This window comes from Polypterus senegalus, chromosome 12 (genome assembly GCF_016835505.1).
Source record: "Polypterus senegalus isolate Bchr_013 chromosome 12, ASM1683550v1, whole genome shotgun sequence".
In the NCBI taxonomy this organism is placed as follows: Eukaryota; Metazoa; Chordata; class Cladistia; order Polypteriformes; family Polypteridae; genus Polypterus; species Polypterus senegalus.
The window spans coordinates 61,379,474-61,401,133 of NC_053165.1; the positions used below are offsets into that span (position 1 = coordinate 61,379,474).

The 21,660-nt window shown below is 39.5% G+C and overlaps 1 long non-coding RNA gene across 1 annotated transcript; it reads left to right on the top strand.

The window, feature by feature from the left end:
- The first annotated feature begins 592 nt into the window (after positions 1–592).
- LOC120540755 lies at positions 593–5,851 on the top strand. Its single transcript, XR_005635855.1, has 2 exons — positions 593–746; positions 5,024–5,851. It is a non-coding gene; the product is annotated as an uncharacterized LOC120540755 (long non-coding RNA).
- The last annotated feature ends 15,809 nt before the right edge of the window (positions 5,852–21,660 follow it).

A 21,660-nucleotide genomic window follows, 5' to 3' on the forward strand; every position in this document is an offset into this window, starting at 1 on the left:
GTTCCTGCAAGTGCTGAAAAATGTCCATCTCCAAAAGGCTGCAGTTGGTGCAAGCTGGTTTGTTTATTTAATTATAAACATGGGATTTTTTTGAAGGGTCACTTATCCAACCATTCACTGGCATGGATCACCCCATTCCTGAAATACATTTTTCAAACTTCAAAAGTCTACATAAGTAAACCTTTTAAATATTATGTTCACCTTGGAAAAGCATACGATAATGACAAAATACTGCAACATAAAATATGAAACGACCATAGTGGCTAACAACTTTACTGCCATTTCATAAGGCTACTTAGTGGATGAATAGTAAAATACAGAAACTAATTTTCTGATTCGTTCATACTTTTTAGTTTGGTAACACAGCAAGAAATTCCTTGGCAATAACCTAAAATATAGTACACCTTTACCTTAAAATAACACTCTGAGGACAGTTAAACAGAAATAAATAATTAATTTTATTTAAAGTAAAAACACAAATTGCTGCCTGCTCAGGTACCTGGCATTGAGTATCCTGTAGGCATAAATAATGTATGACGGAACGGCGTTAGGACCCAGCAGGCTGGCTTTGTTCACAACAGCCACTCGGCTGCACTTCAGAATCCGCTAATATTTTACAGTCATGTCTTCAGCAGTTCTTTGCCTTCTTTTATCAGTAATTCATCTCCTTCCTGTAGTCATCTGCCAACATGGTGACGCCCGGATCCAGGAGAGGCCTTTCGTGGTGCTTAAGCATCAGAACCTAGGTAAGACTTGGGAGACAAGCTGAAGGCGGCGACGAGCCAAAGGCCTGGGCATAATACTGAGCTTGTGAGGGAGGAGGCTCACGACACACACGCGACGCTTGCTCTCTCGAGGAAAAAAAAGGCACGAGCCCGCCAAAAAAGGCGGGTGACGGGGGTAGCAGGCAGGAGCGACTGATTGGGGTGCACGATATTGGCCGCCACTAAATGGAGTAGAATGTTGGAGAGCATCAGGTATGAGATACGTTTGGGTGGGTTAGAGAATCAGGAGGAGGAGATGGGCAGTGGATTATACTGTATCAGATGAAGGCGCCAGGATGTCTGTCATTTAAAGGTAGAAAGGGAGCAGAGAAAAGCAAGTGGGGCTCAGGATCTGAGAAAATTTGAAAGTGCTGTGTGGACGATTAGGCCAGTAAACCAGTAGTTTGGAATTAAAGGGATGGGGCGATATTAGGGAGAACATCCAGGCAGTATGGAAATGGCATCCGGGGAAAGGATTTAGAGGCAAAACCCAGTAAAGAAAAACGTCAGGTAAAACGAATTACAGTAGGTGTACATCACTGAAAAACGGAAAGGGTGCATAACAGGAGGCAGGGAAGGAAGAGAATATTGTAAAGTTGGGGATGGAACTCGGCATGAAGGATAGGCAAATGTGATGGGCAGGATGTTGGACATACTTCTTTCCTCAATTTTAATTGCCTTTCTTATTAACGTTCCTGAATCGGTATCTATTTTTAACACAACCAACAACCCAATAATAGTGAGTTGAAAGCGGGCCAGCTAGCTCTGGGACCTTAAACTCCATTGCTGAAGAGTTAGCATTTTCATTTCAAGCAGTGTTTTAATTTGAAAGGTGATTCTTGGTGGTAATGAGACACACTATTTTATACTACAGCATGATAGTGCTCTCATTTTGCCACACACTTTTCACATCTTTTGTTTTTCTTTTTTCAGAGCGCATTTTTTGTGATTGGTTGCTAGATAAAAAAAAAAAAGAAACACAAATTCTAAATCTTATAAGCAAGTCAGTTTAAGTTAAAGTAGATGTATATTCAATAAGACACAGTAATTTGTTATTAATTAAGAAAGTTGCTGAATGGTGACTTGCAGCCACTCCAGTCCTCCAGGATCTGAGTTTGACATATCGGCTATAATGGGTTTACAAAATGGAGTGGAGGAAAGGTAAAATCATATACATTGTTTACTGAATCTGTACTCACACAGAGCCAATTTAGAAGCATCAGTAACAGCCTAACCTACAAGTCATTGGGTGATCAGAGGAAACCAGAATACTTGTGTCAATCAGTGCATTATTGTGTAGAACATATGAAAGAAGTTATTAGAGTTAAAACCACAAAAATGTATCAGGATGGCAGGATTCCATGTTAGAAATTAGATTAGATCAAGAAGAAAGGAAAGAACATGTATATTTGAGAAGAAATTGAGGCATAGTATCAGAAGTAATAAGGAGGAAGTGACTGGTACAAGGCATCATAGGAAAATATTTGGAATAAAGGTAACAATGAAGAAAGAAGACTTGAGTTAATATTAGATAAAGACAATGATTTACCTAACATCAAGAGTAAGGGAAAGAATACTTTTTTTTTAAAGGCACTAACGAATAATATCAGGGATAAGAACATTTGGAAGGCATTACTTAGAGTAAGGGGAAAACTGAAAATGTGTGGGATTAGCAAAGGTCAAGCAACTGGGGTAATACCAATATATTATAGAGAAGGAAATGGGACATAACATCCATCCATCCATTGTCCAACCCACTATATCCTAATTACAGGGTCATGGGGGTCTGCTGGAGCCAATCCGAGCCAACACAGGGCACAAGGCAGGAAACAAATCCCAGGCACCACAGGGAGCACGCGCACACACACACCAGGCCCACACTAGAGACAATTTAGACTTGCCAATGCACCTAAACTGCATGTCTTTGGACTATGGGAGGAAACCCACGCAGACACGGGGAGAACATGCAAACTCCATGCAGGGAGGACCCGGGAAGAGAACCCAGGTCTCCTAACTGCGAGGCAGCAGTGCTACCCACTGCGTCACCGTGCCACCCGGGGCATAACATGAGAGATAAAAGCTTGGCAGGAGGTGGAAAAGTGTGCTGTGACAATTTCTAGTAATAATGCTAGTGCGATGTATATCATTTGTGCATCTTGGGCAAGGCAGGGTCATCTGTGTGTAGAATGACAATCCATTGCAGGGCCTACTCACACATATACTACATCAGATTGCTAACCAAGCTTATCTGTGTGTTTTTATAATGTGGAAGAAACTGGGATGTTCATAGAAATCTCATACAGACAGAGACAACATGCCAACTCCATTTAGACAGTGACCTATGGGGGATTTGTACCATACATCTAGTAGCTATGATTCAGTGTTGCTAGACTCTGTGTCAGTCAGTTGAAAGTAATTAAAAAAGCCAATGTCAATTATCCTGCTTTCACATTGTCTCACTTTCTTTCATTAATTAGAAAAAGACAGCTTCTTATCTTGAAATAATGCTTGCAAACATACAACAATCTGCAAAAAGCATTCCTCATACACCCCCAGAACTGAAAGCAAGGGGAGGAAATCTCTTGTGAAACCTGTGTGTTTCTGTAACGTGACACCTACAATGATAAAAGCCTATGAAATATCCATCATCAGAGGAAAATGATAGCGATGACAGCCTGAAATAAAATGTCACGCGTCCATTGCTTATCAGTAAAATAAATTAAACAAAATGCCAATAAGGAAAAACAACTTCAGAAAAAATAGAGTCCTAGAAAGCTTTGTGGCAATTTATTTTTCAAGACCAGCTGTAATCCTGGATAGAGCCAGAGAGAGGATGGTAATGGAAATCCAACTTCTAATAGTATTAATAATTTACAGAATACAAAAGAAAAAGGTGCTATGATCTTTATAAACACTTGCAGTTTATTTGATTATTTCATTTAGTGTAGCAACATCCCTTCTGGCAAAAGACTACCTACTAATCAACACAGCTAAAAGTGAGGCAAGCCAAGCATATGACCTAATATACTTATTCAAAATTTTTTTTTGCTAAAGTGAAGCATCAAGTATAAATTATACCTGCTGTTTCTGCCACGACACAACAGGAGTAACTGAATAGGATGCCAATTCAACACAAATGCACACTCAGAGATCATTTTGAGTCATCAATTTAACATGCGTGTCTTTGAGAAACCGAAGCACCCTGAGAAAAACCAGAAGCAGGATTTGAACCCAGGATATTTGATCTTTGGTAGTACTACATCACCATGATGAATAATAAATATTGCAAATTAGATTAGATCAACTCATTACTGTACTTTACTCAATAATTGCACTTTAATCAGCATTGTCTGACAAAATTGTAGATACTCTTCTAATTTGAACTTCACAATTCTATTTTAGCATGTTATTCAAGTAGTCATTATATCGTGTTTATGCCCACATTACAGCCTCTTGCAATATCAGTTCACCCCCGGCAAACACATACATCTCAATTCCAGAGTCAAGGGGGCACTCAAACCATTTGTGTCCAGAAGATCCTTTTCCTGAATCCTCCATAATGTTTGGGACAAAGATACATTTTTCCTTGAATTACCCCTACACAGTTTAAATTTACAAATCAAACAATTCAGACATGATTAAAGTACACATTTCAGATTACATTTTGTATTTTAGTTTTGTTTATAATATGTGTTTCATCTATTGTTCGGTGTCCTTGAGTGTTTAGAAAGGTGCCTAGGAATAAATAAAATGTATTTTTATTATTATTTTTTAATGTAAGGGTATTTTCATACATTTCTGTCACACCATATAGAACACTTTTTATACATGGTCCCCTCATTTCAGGGTACCATAATATTTGGGACATAGCAATGGTAGGTATTCCAGGTCCTGTCTCATTACTGCATTATATAGTCTAAGCATAAAGTTCCTTGATTTATTTATATACAAACGATTTAACAAAACAACCTTAAATTGTATTTGTTTTTTAATTGTTTCTGCACATAACATAGACAATGAGAATGTCTTATCATCATATACCCCTAAATTCCTTTCAGAAGTTGATTCCTGTAAAATAGTATCTCTAATTTTGTATTTGTAATTAATGTTCCTTTTTCCTGCATGTAAATGACCAAGAGATAGATGTATTGAATTATAATAAAAAAGTGCATTAATTTATTAATTATTTATTATTAACTGTGATTTAGACAAGAATTTTTTAATATATATTTTTTATCCTTTTTCCACTTTCTATGCAGCTCTCCTGGTCAGTGTGCTCAGTGTGCTGCTGGTGGTGTTGATCTTGATGGCCATTTGTGTGTACAGACCTCTACACCGGCGATAGCGGAAATGAGCATGAGGACTCAGCTAGGCAAGGAAGTGGGTGCCCACGTCCCATGCTCTGCACCACCAGGTCCACCTCTACTACCTCTTTAATTTACCCTACATATTGGTACTGTCCTGTTTATTTTCCATTTTCACTGTCTTCTACAAGCCATCTCATTCAAAGATTAAGTCTTATTTAGGCTTTATTGACAAAGCATCAGGAATGGCCTGTTCTTCCCAAACTATTCAGACAAGAAATATAAAAGAAAAATGCAATTATTCCTGAGCAGCTGGCTTGTATTAAGTGACTAATTACCAGTATTATGAGAAGGACCCTAAGTAACTGTTTGCTGTACTGTACTATTTGTTTGTTTATGAAAGAATAATACATGTAGAGGGAATTTAGAAGTTGTTACATTTTAAATGATAACTCTGAAAATTCCCAGAGCATTTGAGCATAGCATAAGGTGGTCCCCATAATAATACCATAATACAGGTTTTTCTGTAAGTCTGTAAGAATACATGATTAGAAATTCTTTGGCAAGTTCCCCACTAGTTTTGTGTTTATGTCAAGCACTATAAAGATGTATGTTTTTGGATGAAAGCATAAATCGTAGATGTGGGAATGAAAATGTTACCTACAAAAATGTTGCATTTCTTATTGTCACTTTTTGAAAGATGTATTTCTTTGCAGGTCAGTGTACTGAAATATTGCCAATCCCCCCCCCACCACCCTTTTAGTACCTTTCTTGGGAAATAACATAACACTTCCAAACTCATTTAAGGTGGCTAGAGCTTACCAGACAGCTTTGGGCTAAAGGTTGGAGCCAACTCTGCACAGTGTGTGCCAGTCCATCCCAAGTCATACTTGCACTTCTCAACAACTTTATTTGTTCAGGATGTAATTGAGGCTCATCTGCATTCTGTTTTGGGTTAGTAATGTCCAGCTAAATGTTGAGTACTATAAGTTGGTCATTGCCAGTACGCATCTGAGCTGAATGGCAATGTTTGTGACTATTGCTGAAAGAATAAATTTACTGTTTGGATCATAAAAGGTTGGTGAGAAATTATTGGAAGCATATATTCTGATTTTGTTAACCTAAAGAAATCATGGAATACTCTTTATGTCAGACACATTTCAGTGGAGTTCCAAACTGCCATGTTGAAAACATGCTTGCATTTTTGTGAGTTGCAGCTACTTTATATTATATTAGAAGGAAGACAAGGAAAACTCTCAAGAAGAGAATATAGTGCCAGATTTTGGAGTCAGTTATAGATTATGGATTCATTTTAATGAGTAGGTCTTCGGTGTCTTGTTTGACAGCCATTTATTGACTGTAACACATTCATGTTTTATATAGCAGCTATTTGAGTTTCAGCTGCATTAGTTAGCACTGCTGCCTCATGGATCCATTGTCCTGGGGTTGAAACTTGTAAATGGAAATTATCTAAGTGGAGTCCTCACATTCTTCAATGTCTGTCCTTTAGATACTCTAGTTTTCTCTTTATGTCCTGAAAGATTTGCAATTTCAAATTGGCACTATGTAAGTATGAGTATATGTAAGTATGAGTATATGCATGACTGACACATCATTCAGGGTTGGTTCTTGCCTTGCACCCAGTGCTGCTTGTACCCAATGCTGCTTGTATCGGCTTCCCTTAATCTAACTTTGGGAATGTTATGTTCTGCAGTATTTTCACATTGGACAGAATCTCAGATCTATTGCTGCTGCTTTTAATTCAGTGACTTCTGAGCTAATGCTTTGTACACTACAGAGAATTGCATCACTTGGATAGAATGGTCCTTACAGATAACACTACAGTTGTGACCCGCTGGGCTGGCTACTTTGAGCAGCTGTTTAAAGCTGATCCTCTGGCTAGGATGTTGAGTCCACGGTTTTTCAGCCTGATCCTCCGATTAGCTGTGAACCACCCAATCTCACTGAGATTTCACAGGTGGTGAACCAGCAGAGAGTAGGGAAGGCTGCAGAGATCTGTGGTATCTGGGGTGAACTTCTCCAGGCTGGTGGTAAGGCTGTCCTCCTAGCTTTTGAAGCAATCTTTGCTTCCATTTGGGAGACTGGCATCATCCCAACTGACTGGAAAATGGGACTTGTTGTCCCTATATGAAAAGGGAAGGGTGATCACCTGGATTGCAGCAACTACAGGGGGATAACACTGCTGTCGGTGCTGGGTAAGGTTCTTGCTGGGGTCATCCTCAATAGGATCCGTGATCACTTGCTCACCGGAACAGTCTGGTTTTACGTCTAAACAATCTACCATCGACTGCATCCTGGCACTGAGGGTTCTCATATAGCGCAAACATGAATATCAGCAGAGTTTCTTTGCAGCCTTTGTCGATTTTCTTAAAGTGTTCAACTCAGTTGATTGAGCTGCCCTGTGGGACATCCTGAGACTTCGCTGGATCCCCTCAAAGTTGCTGTATATCATGGCCAGCCTTAACACTAGTACTGGGTGTACTGTGCAGAGTGGAGGCAGAACCTCTGTGTGTTTTTCCCAGTTGATTCTGGGATTCGTTAGTGGTGTGTTCTGTTCCTACTCTGCTCAGTGTTTGCATGGATTGGTTGTTGGACAAGGTCGTGGCATCCAGCAACTGTGGGGTATCTGTTGGTGAAAAATGATTCACTGATCTTGACTTTGCTGACAATGCTGTGATCTTCGCTCTGATTGGGGCTCTCGAGAGACGGAGTGAGGAGTCTGAGTTCTTGGGCTTGCGAGTGTCCAGGATAAAAACCAAGATCCAAGCATTTAATGACCTCTTATGCACAGGCAGCAGCAGTATGTCTGTCAGCGGAGAGTGTCGGCCTTGTCAAGAGGTTTACTTACCTCGGCAGTGACATTCATGTCTCTGGTGAATCTTCCTGTGAAGTCAGTAGACGGATTGGGAGAGCATGGGGGACCATGAGTTCGCTGGAAAGGGGTGTGTGGTACTCCCGTTATCTATACAAAATGATGAAGGTCCAAGTCTTGAGTCCTGGTGCTTCCTGTCCTGCTATATGGTTGCGAGACATGGACGCTATCCTTCAGTACTGTACTCCTTCAGTACTGTGTCAAATGAGTAGTTGCTCACGGAGTCTTGAATGAGGCATGTTACCTGCATTGTGAGGGAGCATCAGTTATGGCAGTACGGCCATGTGGCACAATTCCCCAAGGGCATGTCAATAAAATGAACCATTAAAGAAGCTATGCAGATAGAAAACAGCAACCTGGGCTTGGGGAGTATTTTGTTGTTTAATGATGTTAATTTTCAGAAGATAAATGATTGTTTTTGTGCTACAGAAAGCATTAACTTAAAGATATAAAGTTTTTCAAAAATTCTGTATGATAAAATATAATCTACAGGACAAGACACATTTTTAAAGCCTGAAACCAGCATAGTAAAATGTACATTTTTAATTTGTTTACCAGTATTTAAGGTTTGGCATAAGTTATTAAGATCTTGTACAAATGACAAGAAATATTCTAAAAAATCTATTTTCATTATCAAACAAGGAATGAGTTTCATAAAAATAAAGCAGATTATGTGTTAAGTACTTTAAACATGTGAAGTAGGAAATAGAAAATATTATAGGGGTTAAACTGTAAAAGTGTACATTATGGAAAAAGGCTAAATATTACATTACCTGAAATTTTGAGAAATCATGAACATCAGGTACAAGGCAAAATGAGGCCCTGGATGGGATGTCTGTCCTACACAATGCCCAATTCTGTACCCACCCCACAAAATGCTAGTTTAGATTCTGTAGTAAGTTCAACATGAATGTTTTTGGCATTTAAGGGGGAATCCACATGTAAACTCATCTGAGTCAGTGACTGAGCCTGAAAAACAAATTTGGGTTCCTGGAGATGAGAGACATCAGCACAAGATATGAGAAATATGGAAAAATGTGTAAATCCATTTTAAAGTCTGCTTATTCAAAATATAGGGTGATGAGGGGTGTGTTGTTTTTGTGCCCTTATGGATTTTGCTCCCATGTCCTAAATACATTTTTAGGCTTATTGATGATTCTTACTTATCCCTAAGCCACAGTCTGCAAGAATTTTTTTCTGGGTACTTATATTTTCCTTCTACTTCCCACAGATGTGACAGTTGGGTATGTGTATGTAAGACTTGTGGTAAACCGCCCCTCCTGTCATTGTTGGTTCCTGCCTTGTGTCCGATGCTGCCCAGATGGGAATATTATTAAAAACAAAATCATTTGGTAGAAGATGGGGAGTATACTGTAGGTTGCAATTGATTACTTAGTACTTATGTGTTCCATTCATTTGATCTGCTAGAATATACCTCTTGTTTATTTTTATTTTCATATTTTTGCTCAAAACCCTATAGTACATTGGAATTACACAGGTTACTAGATCTTCCAGTGATCGTTTACTTCTATGTGCAGATGCTGTTTTTACAATATTTTGTTTTATTTATTAAAATGTTGTGGCACTTTTATGTTTTTTTTGTATTATTGTGAAAATCTGTTTAATACTGAATACTATGTAACATCTTTAAACAAATGCTATTTATTTTCATATTTGTTTCAAGGTATGATTTCATGTTGTTTTGTGATAAGTAAAATTATAATTCTGAATCATACTTGTGTATATGAGTCTGAGAGTTTTCAGCGTTCTTGGGTACAGATATTATGTTTCTTTGATATTTATTATAAATTATAAATGAAAGAACAACATTGTCTAGCCTCTGGTCCAGATAGTTCCCCCATTGTACCCAGTGTAGCCAGTATAGGCACTAGCTCCCCTCAACCTTCAATGAGATATGTGGTTTAGAAAATTGATGAATGGATAGAGACCATTATTTTCAGGACTACAAAAGCCAAAACAAAATTGAACCCTCCAAACCTCAAGCTTCTTTTCTCCCTACTTAAGAAACAGTTTTCTACAAAATGCTCTATAAGATCTTTAAATTATTCTTCAGCCATTCCCTCCCAAGAAACACTAAATTGTGTTCTGCTGTATATAACTAGCAGCCAGGCAGGGTAGAAGTGTCAAAAAGGAAAGAAGAAACAAAACATTGAAGAAAAAATAAATGTCTAAGCTTCCCACTCTTCCTATTGCAGCAGTCACAACTGGCTAGGTGACTCTTCCATTGGAGTTTCAGGAATGGGGGTTTTTTTTTCAGCTGATGCTTTCACCTAGAGCACGGGTGGACAAAGTCAGTCCTGGAGGGCCGCAGCGGTTGCAGGTTTTTGTTCCAACCCAGTTGCTTAATTAAAAACCAATCCTTGTTAATTATTTAATTTCATGGCTTGCTAGTGCTTTAACTCTGCCATATCAAGTCATTCTCATATCCTAGATTTTTTTTCCTTTCTGAGGATATCATCTAAATGATTTGAAGTCTACAACAGACGAGTTATTCGCAGTGCTTCACTTTTTTCTCTTCACTTTCCTTCCAAGTATTTCATTAAACCCAACAGTGCATGATAAATACACACGGGTGTAAATGGTAACACACTAAATGGAGAAATGCTGGTCTGTTTTGCCATTTGCATGTTATTGCTAATAAGGAGCAATTAAAAACCAAGACTACAGCTGTTTAAGACTAAAATAAGCAATCTTCTTCTTTCGACTGCTCCCATTAGGGGTTGCCACAGTGGATCATCTTCTTCCATATCTTTCTGTCCTCTGCATCTTGTTCTGTTACACCTATCACCTGCATGTCCTCTCTCACCACATCCATAAACCTTCATTTAGGCCTTCCTCTTTTCCTCTTCCCTGACAACTCTGTCCTTAGCATCCTTCTCCTAATATACCCAACATCTCTTCTCTGTCCAAACCAACGAAATCTCGCATCTCTGACTTTGTCTCCCAGTCGTCCAACTTGAGCTAACCCTCTAATGTACTCTTTTCTAATCCTATCCATCCTCGTCACACCCAGTGCAAATCTTAGCATCTTTAACTCTGCTACCTCCAGCTCTGTCTCCTGCTTTCTGGTCAGTGCCACCATCTCCAACCCATATAACATAGCTAGTCTCACTACCGTCCTGTAGACCTTCCCTTTCACTCTTGCTGAAACCTGTCTGTCACAAATTACTCTTGACACTCTTCTTCACCCATTCCACCCTGCCTGCACTCTTTTTCACCACTCTTCCACAATCCCCATTACTCTGTACTGTTGATCACAAGTATTTAAACTCATCCACCTTTGCCAACTCTACTCCCTGCATCCTCACCATTCTACTGACATCCCTCTCATTTACACACATGTCTTCTGTCTTGTTCCTACTGACCTCCATTCCTCTTCTCTCTAGAGCATATCTCCACCTCTCCAAGGTCTCCTCAACCTGCTCCCTACTATCGCTACAGATCACAGTGTCATCAGCAAACATCATAGCCCACGGGGACTCCTGTCTAATATCATCTGTCAACCTGTCCATCACCATTGCAAATAAGAAAGGGCTCAGAGCTGATCCCTGATGGAATCCCACCTCCACATTGAGTGCATTCGTCTCCCCTACTGCAGACCTCACCGCTGTCACACTTCATATCCTGTACAACTCTTATGTACTTCTCTGTCACTCCTGACTTCCTCATACAATACCACAGTTCCTCTCAAAGCACCCTGTCATATGCTTTCTCCAGGTCCACAGTGACGCAATGCAACTCCTTCTGGCCTTCTCTAAACTTCTTCATCAACTTACTCAGAGCAAACATTGCATCTGTGGTGCTCTTTCTTGGCAACCATACTGTTGTTCACTAATCATCACTTCACTTCTTAACCTAGCTTCCACTACTCATTACTCACTCCTTAACCTAGCTTCCACTACCCATAACGTCATGCTGTGGCTCATCAATTTTATTCCCCTGTAGTTACTGCAGTCCTGCACATCCCCCTTATTCTTAAATATCGGCACCAGTACACTTCTTCTCCACTCCTGAGGCATCCTCTTACTTTCCAAGATTCCATTAAACAATCTGGTTAAAAACTCCACTGCCATCTCTCCTAAACACCTCCATGCTTCCATAGGTATGTCATCTGGACCAATGGCCTTTCCATTTTTCATCCTCTTCATAGCTGTCCTTACTTCCTCCTTGCTAATCCATTGCACTTTCTGATTCAATATCTCCACATCATCCAACTTCTTCTCTCTCTCGTTCTCTTCATTCATCAGCCTCTCTCCATCTGGTCATCTCCTCGCTTGTGAGTATGTTTCCATCTTTATCACCCTAACCTGCTGCACATCTTTCCCAACTCGGTCCCTCTGTCTAGCCAATCGTTATAGGTCCTTTTCTCCCTTCTTAGTGTCCAACCTCTCATACAACTCATCATACGCCTTTTCTTTAGCCTTCGCCAACTCTCTCTTCGCCTTGCGCCTTATCTCCTTGTACTTTTGTCTACTTTCTGCATCTCTCTGACTATCCCACTTCTTCTTTGCCATCCTCTTCCTCTGTATACTCTCCTGTATTTCCTCATTTCACCACCAGGTTTCCTTTTCCTCCTTCCTCTTTCCAGATGTCGCGCCAAGCACCCTTGTTGCTGTCACCCTTACTCCATCTGGTGTAGTTTCCCAGCTGTCTGGAAACTCTTCACTGCCACCCAGTGCCTATTTCACCTCCTCCCTAAACTCAACCTTGCAGTCTTCCTTTTTCAACTTCCACCATTTGATCCTTGGATCTTCCCCCATTCTCTTCTCTTCCTCTTCTTGATCTCCAATGTCATCCTACAAACCACCATCCTATGCTGCTTAACTACTCTTTCCCCTGCCACCACTTTACAGTCTTCAATCTCCTTCAGATCAACTCTTCTGCATAGGATGTAATCTACCTGTCTACATCTAAACTAAAGTGAAGCAGAAGTGTTACTTGAGAAAAAAGTGCTTCTTACAAAGCAATTGGGTTGGAACAAAAACCTGCAGCCACTACAGCCCTCCAGGACTGACTTTGCCCACCTCTGGCCTAGAGGTTGAAAATCTCTATAAAAGTATATTTTTCCTTGCTCTGGACAAGGCTGTGTAGTTAGTATTGTTGCCAATTCCAAACAAACCTGGAAAAACAGTCTCCTTACAGTGATTCTAACTGTTTGAGTTCTGTGGCCTGCTGCCTCTTGAAATGAAAATGTAACATTCCAACAGCTCTGCCAGAAGAGCTTAGGGATAGCAGCTGGACTACCAGATGGGACCAAGCTCAAAATGTTATAATGGACTAAATCATGAAAAATATCACTACGCTATCAGTAATAGTTGTTTTATAGGTAGTTCTTTTTTTTCTTGGTTTCCCTCAATAATGCTTACCATGAAAGATTTCATCTAACAGAAATGTATCTGTATTTTGGATGTTCTCCCTGTATCTGCATGGGTTTCCTCTGGGTGCTTGTTTCCTCCCAGTGTTCAAAGACATGCAGGTTTGGTGAATTGGTGATGCCAAATTGACCCTAGTGTGTGTGTGTGTATGTGCGTGCATGTGTTTGTGTGTGTGTATGTTTGCCCTGTCCAGTGCTTGTTCCTGCCTTGCAGCCTATGCTAGCTACAATAAACTCCAGCTTAGATTAATTAGATCTGAAAATGACATGAAGTCATGACATAAAGTACTTTTCTATCCACAGTTAATATCAAGATAGATATGTGGGAAAGGCAATATATAAATCTATAGGTAGAACACACACATCACATGTAATGCTTTCATTTTTTGATATATTCTGTTCCTGAGCAACACTACATGCAAGGCAGGAACGGCCTCTTCAAAGGATGTCAAGATCTTACCTATTCCCTCACACCAATCCAATTTTTTTTAACCCAGTTTAACCCAACATGTAATCAAACTAATTGGTATTAAGTGAATATGAAAATTCAAAACTAGATGAACAATAAATATTGCTGAGTGTGAGATGCACCACATAAAATGGACACTGTTGCTGTCAATTACAAATTTTGTTATTATTGATAGAATTTTTAATGAAGAACAAATATTCCCATTTCTTAGCAGTTTTTCTTCAGCAGAGTTCCCAATGAAAACCATAAGTTGTTGTTTATCTGCCACTAAACCACTGAACAAAGTAAAAGAATGTTTAGGTTGGTGATGTTTGGTTACAAAGAAATATTTAGGTGATGAAAAGTCAACCAGGAGAACTTGTGCACAGCTATCCAGACACAGTTTCTTTCAATGAGCTTCATTAGATTAGTGCATTTCTGGTGTCTCTCATGTCCCAATATATAGCGTACAGTAGCTACATTTCGGTGCACAATACGAAATCCCCCAATTTGTTTGTTTAGTTTACAATAGTAAAAGTTTGAAATGGTAACCTGGTTGAGCATTGGGTCTACGTTAGATTCTTTTCAACAGCAAGGTATTTGTCGGCAAAAAGGATCCCACAGTGCAGGGCCATGGAAACGAAGTGCCTGGCTGGAATAGTGCCCACCATCAGGCTCACGGGCCGAGCAATCTTAAGTATGTTTCTAAAACAGAGGAGACCATTCAGCATTTCTTGGCAAAGAGACCTTTGTCTCTCTTATTTTCTTATTTTTTTTTCTACAGGCTTGCTTTTGCCCTGTGGGTTTCATTTGGAGTCAAGTGCATATTGGCACAAGGGCCTCCCAAAGGAAGGTATTGTTTCAGTGAGAGCTGAGGTTTACCCCAGGCTCTTAACTCCTCATAGGGAAGCTTTAGGGCTGGACATAAGTGCCAAACTTTCTCTCTCTCTGACTCTCACTGTTTTATTTTACTCCAACAGACTAGTTCATTAACCCTTTCACTTTAACCTCTTGTCATTATTACAGTATACTGTCTTCCCCATATTTAATCACTTACAAAGTTTAAGAATATTTTATTTAATTTTAGATTACTATGTATTTAATCTAACAAAAACTATTCTTAAAAATGAATAACGGGGTGTAACAGAGACGATCCCTTCAACATTTTGTAGGAAGGTTGCATTTGTGGCCTTTGAAATTATGAACAGCTTTGTTTTCCTCCATCCATTCATTTATCTATCCTTTTTCTAACTTGTTTATACCATTGAGGAATTCAGGGTTTGTAGCCTTTTCCAGTAGTACCAGGTTCTAGACAAGAGTTAACTTTAGATGAAGTGTCATGAATTGCACAACCCCACACTTACTCATGAAGGACTCTGATATAATGATGACTCTGCACTTCCTTCCTGTATCTGCCTTTGGGGCAGCAGTTTCCCATCCCAAAGATATGTTTGCTATGTATAAGCAGCAGCTCTAACAACTGCCATAGTGCTTCTCCACTTTTATAAATGTTTAACAAAAAAGGTAAAACGAAACCTACTTTAACAGAAACATTTTTTGTGTATGTTACATTTCCAACATTCTTTAAGGCTTATATTGAAGGCCTTTAATAAAATATCAGAGAGAACATAGAATACTAGCATGGAATGTATTCCTTACATCTCATACCCGCTTCATCAATTTTCTTGAAATTTTCACTACCTAGCAGCGCTGGGTGCAAGGCATTAAGGAACCAACCCTGGACAGGAACCAGCCAACTCGTGCACACATGCAGAGTCAGTTTTTGAATCACCAGTTAACACAAACTGCTGTTTTTTGAGGATGTAGGAAGAAAACAGGAGCATTCAGAGTAATAGTCATTCATATACATGAAGAATATGCTAAAACAGATAACTGAGTGAAAAAAAATCTCTTTATAGCTTATTGGAAAGGACAAACACTATACATATATATGTATATTGTGACAGATTATGGGCTTTCTCGCACCCTTGTACCCTCAGACACCACGTCAGACACCAGGTAAAAGTCCAAATACTTGATTTATTATATAATAAGTGCACAAAGCACACACCTCTCCACATTTCTCAATAAACAATACTCCAAAATCATAACCATGCCTCCCAACTCAGCTCGTCTGTCTGGGATCTCCCACAGTCCTTTATACTCTTCGACCCGGAAGTGTTTCTGAGCCCTCAGTCCATGTGATTATCCAACACTTCCGGGTCGGGTAATCTTCTCTTTTCTTCAGCCCGGGCTATAAGGAAAGTATAAGTCCCTGGGCCTCCCTGCAGCGTCCTCCGGTGGCCCCCCTGGTATCCAGCAAGGCTGTGGTGAAAAACTCCAAGTTCCATGATGCCCTGCTGGAATTCGGGGCCCTTCCATGTTGCAGAGAAGGCTCCATCTGGTGGTTTGGAGTTGTTGGCTGGGATACATGGCCGGCAATCCCTCACAATATATATACAGTGCATCCGGAAAGTATTCACAGCGCATCACTTTTTCCACATTTTGTTATGTTACAGCCTTATTCCAAAATTGATTAAATTAATTTTTTTCCTCAGAATTCTACACACAACACCCCATAATGACAACGTGAAAAAGTTTACTTGAGGTTTTTGCAGATTTATAAAAAATAAAAAAACTGAGAAATCACATGTACATAAGTATTCACAGCCTTTGCCATAAAGCTCCAAATTGAGCTCAGGTGCATCCTGTTTCCCCTGATCATCCTTGAGATTTTTCTGCAGCTTAATTGGAGTCCACCTGTGGTAAATTCTGTTGATTGGACATGATTTGGAAAGGCACACACCTGTCTATATAAGGTCCCACAGTTGGCAGTTCATGTTAGTGCACAAACCAAGCATGAAGTCAAAGGAATTGTCTGTAGACCTCTGAGACAGGATTGTCTCGAGGCACAAATCTGGGGAAGGTTACAGAAAAATTTCTGCTGCTTTGAAGTTCCCAATGAGCACAGTGGCCTCCATCATCCGTAAGTGGAAGAAGTTCGAAACCACCAGGACTCATCCTAGAGCTGGCTGGCCATCTAAACTGAGCGATCGGGGGAGAAGGGCCTTAGTCAGGGAGGTAACCAAGAACCCGATGGTCACTCTGTCAGAGCTCCAGAGGTCCTGGCCAATTGGCCAGATCACCAGGCCAATTGCATCCCTACAGTGAATCATGGTGGTGGCAGCATCATGCTGTGGGGATGTTTTTCAGCAGCAGGAACTGAGAGACTAGTCAGGATAAAGATATATATATATATAATAATCACAATTCATAGACAGGACTTTCTGTACAAATGGAAACACCAAATTTTGATAGATGATTTTACACCCCCATCCTCCAACAAACCCAAAAAGTATAGTTCTTCTGTGTTCTAGGTGGAAGTTAGAGAATTTCAAATGTGTTTTCCTGCCATTGACTGTCATACAGATAGTTGGCAGTTGCTCCACCCACCTCCAGTGCCAATTCCCCCAAACCTCCCCAATAAGCTGCTGGTGTACACACTGTGATCAGCACAGCGGCAAGTTTCAGTTAAGCCGATTTAAGACCAAATTCCCCAAAACTGAACATTTTTGATTAACCCCAGTTAAATATGAAATGGCACCTTGTTTTCTGTGATGCTGATGAAGCTGTCAAACTGTCAGTAAGATGAAAAAATAAGGATTAGGATTGGCTCCAGAGGGTTTGTGCCATTGGTGACCTGCTTCTGAGGCTCCAAAACACGGTGTTTAGTCTTCAAACCTGTGGATAAATGCCATTGAAATGTCTGCAGAGATTACAGAGTGTCTATCAAAACACAGAACAAAATCATCTTCGGTATTCAAATGTCATGTATACATAAAATTATTCATTAAAAAAAATACCTGAAGAGTGCCTCTAAATGCTGCAAATTAGGCAAGTATTATTTACTTTCTGATATGACTGGACACTTTTTTCATTATACTTATAGTCAGCTGGTCCCCATTTAACCTCAGAACAGCCCACATTGTCCTATATGAATTCTATGTTTTTGAAAGTTTGGCACCAGGAGGTTTTACCACGTCCACTCCAATATATTACAGAAGTGTTGTGCTGAATCTCCATTCTGAACATCCCTTCAATGTTGACCCACAGATGACTAAATTCTGATGTAAGGACTAGAGAGATCACTACATTAAGCCGAATCCACTGTTTCAGGATGCTCATAGCCATGCACTCATGAGTCTGATATGCAGATGTACCTGATATGCAAATATAACCTGTAACATTCAATCTGAGCTACAAAAATGTACCTTACACCATTACGTAGGCATCACCATCTTGCCAATGAACCATGAGGGGTTTGTAGATCCAGGATTTATCAGACCAAGTTATATTCCTCTAGTGTCTATTTCCAACCAGATCACTTCTTTGTTTAAAGTTTGGCCACTTGTGATTAGCAGAAACTGGTGTGAATGACTTTATGGATGTCATTTGGGAAAGAAGGGACCAATTGAGAATGATGTGAGTAGAACAGTGCAGTGGGCAAAGATCGTACCAGATTTGAGGGAATATTTCTAGAAAATGAAAACAGAACCAAAAATATCACTAAGCAAAGAAGCCATCCATCCATCCATTTTCCAACCCGCTGAATCCAAACATAGGGTCACGGGGGTCTGCTGGAGCCAATCCTAGCCAACACAGGGCACAAGGCAGGAATCCAATAAGAAGCCAACATTCATTTAATGTCTGAAGACTGTCTGAAATGAAAACCTGCCACTATGGCCCAACTGGACTGAGTATGGCCACCTCTAGCATCAAGTAAACACAACAAGTTTTTCCATCCGCTTTCTTAACCGACTTGAAGATGAGGCCTCTTAGTGGCTAACAGTGTGGACTGTAAGATGTGTGATCCCTGAGCAAGTCATTTAACCTGCTACTGATCCAAAAGGCAACAGATAAGCATTTTGTAGATCAATGCTTGAATTAATGACATATATAATATCATCTGTTTTAATCTGTAAAAAGAGCCCTAAATATTGCAAGGTAAATGTATTTTGTTAGTGTAGTTTTAGTTTAAAGTCATGCTTTTTTTTATTAATTTTATTGTAATCATTCCATACAAATCAATAAGTTTTTACAAAAAATAGGATTGAGAACAACTCATGCTTAAACAACAATTTCACACATGCACATGCAGACAAGGATGTGGTGTCCTCTGTCAGCATGGTAGAAAAACAACACATTAATCTGCTTAAACTTTACAAAAGTTCAAGAAATTGAAGCATGCCATTTTAATCTTAAAATGCTATCTGTTGTAATGCGACCAACAGGGGTTCATATCTGCTTATAAAGGATTATTCACAACTTACTGATATGTACACAATGTAGTTTGGTAACTCTGATCAGTGCAGTAATGGAGGACAAATAATGAGATTATTGGATAATTTTACAAAAATGGACTTTTGGTCTACATTTATTTCTTGTCTTGGGAGGTTTTCTTTGTCACATTGACATGCATTCAATGTATTTCAGTTGGATTACATTAAATCTCTTAACTGCACAAAATATTATCAGAGTGATGCAAATTCCAAATGCTTCTGAGAGAATGTTACTATGGATTTGGATTAAAAACCTTTCAGATGGCCCTATATTTTCCATAGCCCTGTGTATACTGTTTGTCTGCATAAAAAGCCTGTTAGATACACAAGGCCTGCATTTTCACTATCCCAATCAAAGCCCAATCGAGAAGACCAACAACATTTATTAATATAGCACCTTCCAATACAGAGAGTAATTCATGGTGCTTTGCAAATGGTAGTAAATGAAACAATCAAATGCAGTCCACACTAATGGGGGTAAGAGTCTATGAAGACACACACTGGCCAATTAACTTAAGTCTGCAGTTATGGCGGGGTGAGTAGACTTTTTATATCTATCTATCTATCTATCTATCTATCTATCTATCTATCTATCTATCTATCTATCTATCTATCTATGTATCTTATATATTAATTATATAATGCTTTGGACATTTAACTATCTGAATATTACATAGTGCTTTTCATATCTATATATTATATAGTGCATTTCATAACTATACTATGGTTTTTCACAATATGGAGTTTTGAAAATGCCATTCTGTGGTATGGAAAGGTTGAAATACTCCTTAATGATGCTCATTTGAATGTGCAAGTTAAAAATGTTTGGAAGGATATTGCATGTGGGGTTTTCAGTACAAAAGAAACACTGTGGGAAAAATGCACCAAGTAAAAATTGCCAAAGACTGCCATCTCCTGGACATAAAACAATTATGCATGACAGTGTAATACTATTAACTGATCAGCTGCAGTTTTGCATTTTCTGCATATTATAATTCTTCTTTCGGCTGCTCCTGTTAGGGGTTGCCACAGCGGATCATCTTTCTCAATATCTTTCTGTCCTCTGCATCTTGTTCTGTTACACCCATTACCTGCATGTCCTCTCTCACCACATCCATAAATCTTCTCTTAGGCCTTCCTCTTTTCCTCTTCCCTAGCAGCTCTATCCTTAACATCCTTCTCCCAATATACCCAGCATCTCTCCTCTGCACATGTCCAAACCAACGCAACCTTGCCATTCTGACTTTGTCTCCAAACTGTCCAACTTGAGCTAACCCTCTAATGTACTCATTTCTAATCCTGTCCACCCTTGTCACACCCAATGCAAATCTTAGAAACTTTAACTCTGCCACCTCCAGCTCTGTCTCCTGCTTTCTGGTTAGTGCCACTGTCTCCAACCCTAATAACATAGCTGGTCTCACTACCGTCCTGTAGACCTTCCCTTTCACTCTTGCTGATATCCGTCTGTCACAAATTACTCCTGACACTCTTCTCCACCCATTCCATCCTGCCTGCACTCTCTTTATCACCTCTCTTTCACAATCCCCATTACTCTTAATTGTTGATCCCAAGTATTTAAACTCATATTATAATTACAAGTTTGATTTTCCCAAGGTAAGTTCTGTTAATAAAATGTACAAAAAGACACAAAAGTCAAATTATTAACAGACACATCCTAATCCAAAGATTGAGCTGAGTGGCAGAGTGGTGTTGGCCCATGCTCGCAATCTTTATGCAAAGACCAGGCTTGACTGCCTTAAAAGTGCTAGAGTGCACCCACCCAATTTAAATCATGATTCATTACTATGCAATCCATTAGTATTAAAGCCAACCACTCAGACCCGTGTGCTTCTGTTTTATGTATGGAGAAGAGGACAATTCCTCTGACCATATCACATCTTCACTGCCCATCAGCCAACAGTCTCCTTATTTGTATCACTGAACCTGCCATGTATGTGCTTGTGGTCCAACTTTGTCATTCTGTACTATAGTGTCCTTGATGGTCTGCTGCTCATGAAACTGATTGACATTTATATTTACATGCATTTGAATTACTTTCATTAGGCATGACACCTAACACACACCAGAGTCAAGGATTATGTATGCCTGGCTCTTTTTCAATGACACCTGTTTCTCTGAGGTCCATTCTATTAACACTTTGGACATCGTTCCAGATAAATGTCTGAAAGGTTAGCTGCATACAGTAAACCCTCATGCCAACTTTGATTAACAATGGCCCTTTGCAGAGTTACTCTGGGCCTCCTCTTAGGTCAGCCAGATCTACTGTCCTACTGTATAGAAAACATGTCTTTAATTCTTAAAACACCACCCTGAACCTTTCTGGCACCAATATACTTTTTGTCTTTTCCTTTATATAAGTGCTGCCTATTCTTTGCCTATACCCATATACTATATATGCATTGAAATGGAAAATAGATGAATAATGATCAGGTAGCAAATACAAATAATGTTAACAAATGTTCACCTCCCACCATGCCCTCTGTCCCGACAACCAGT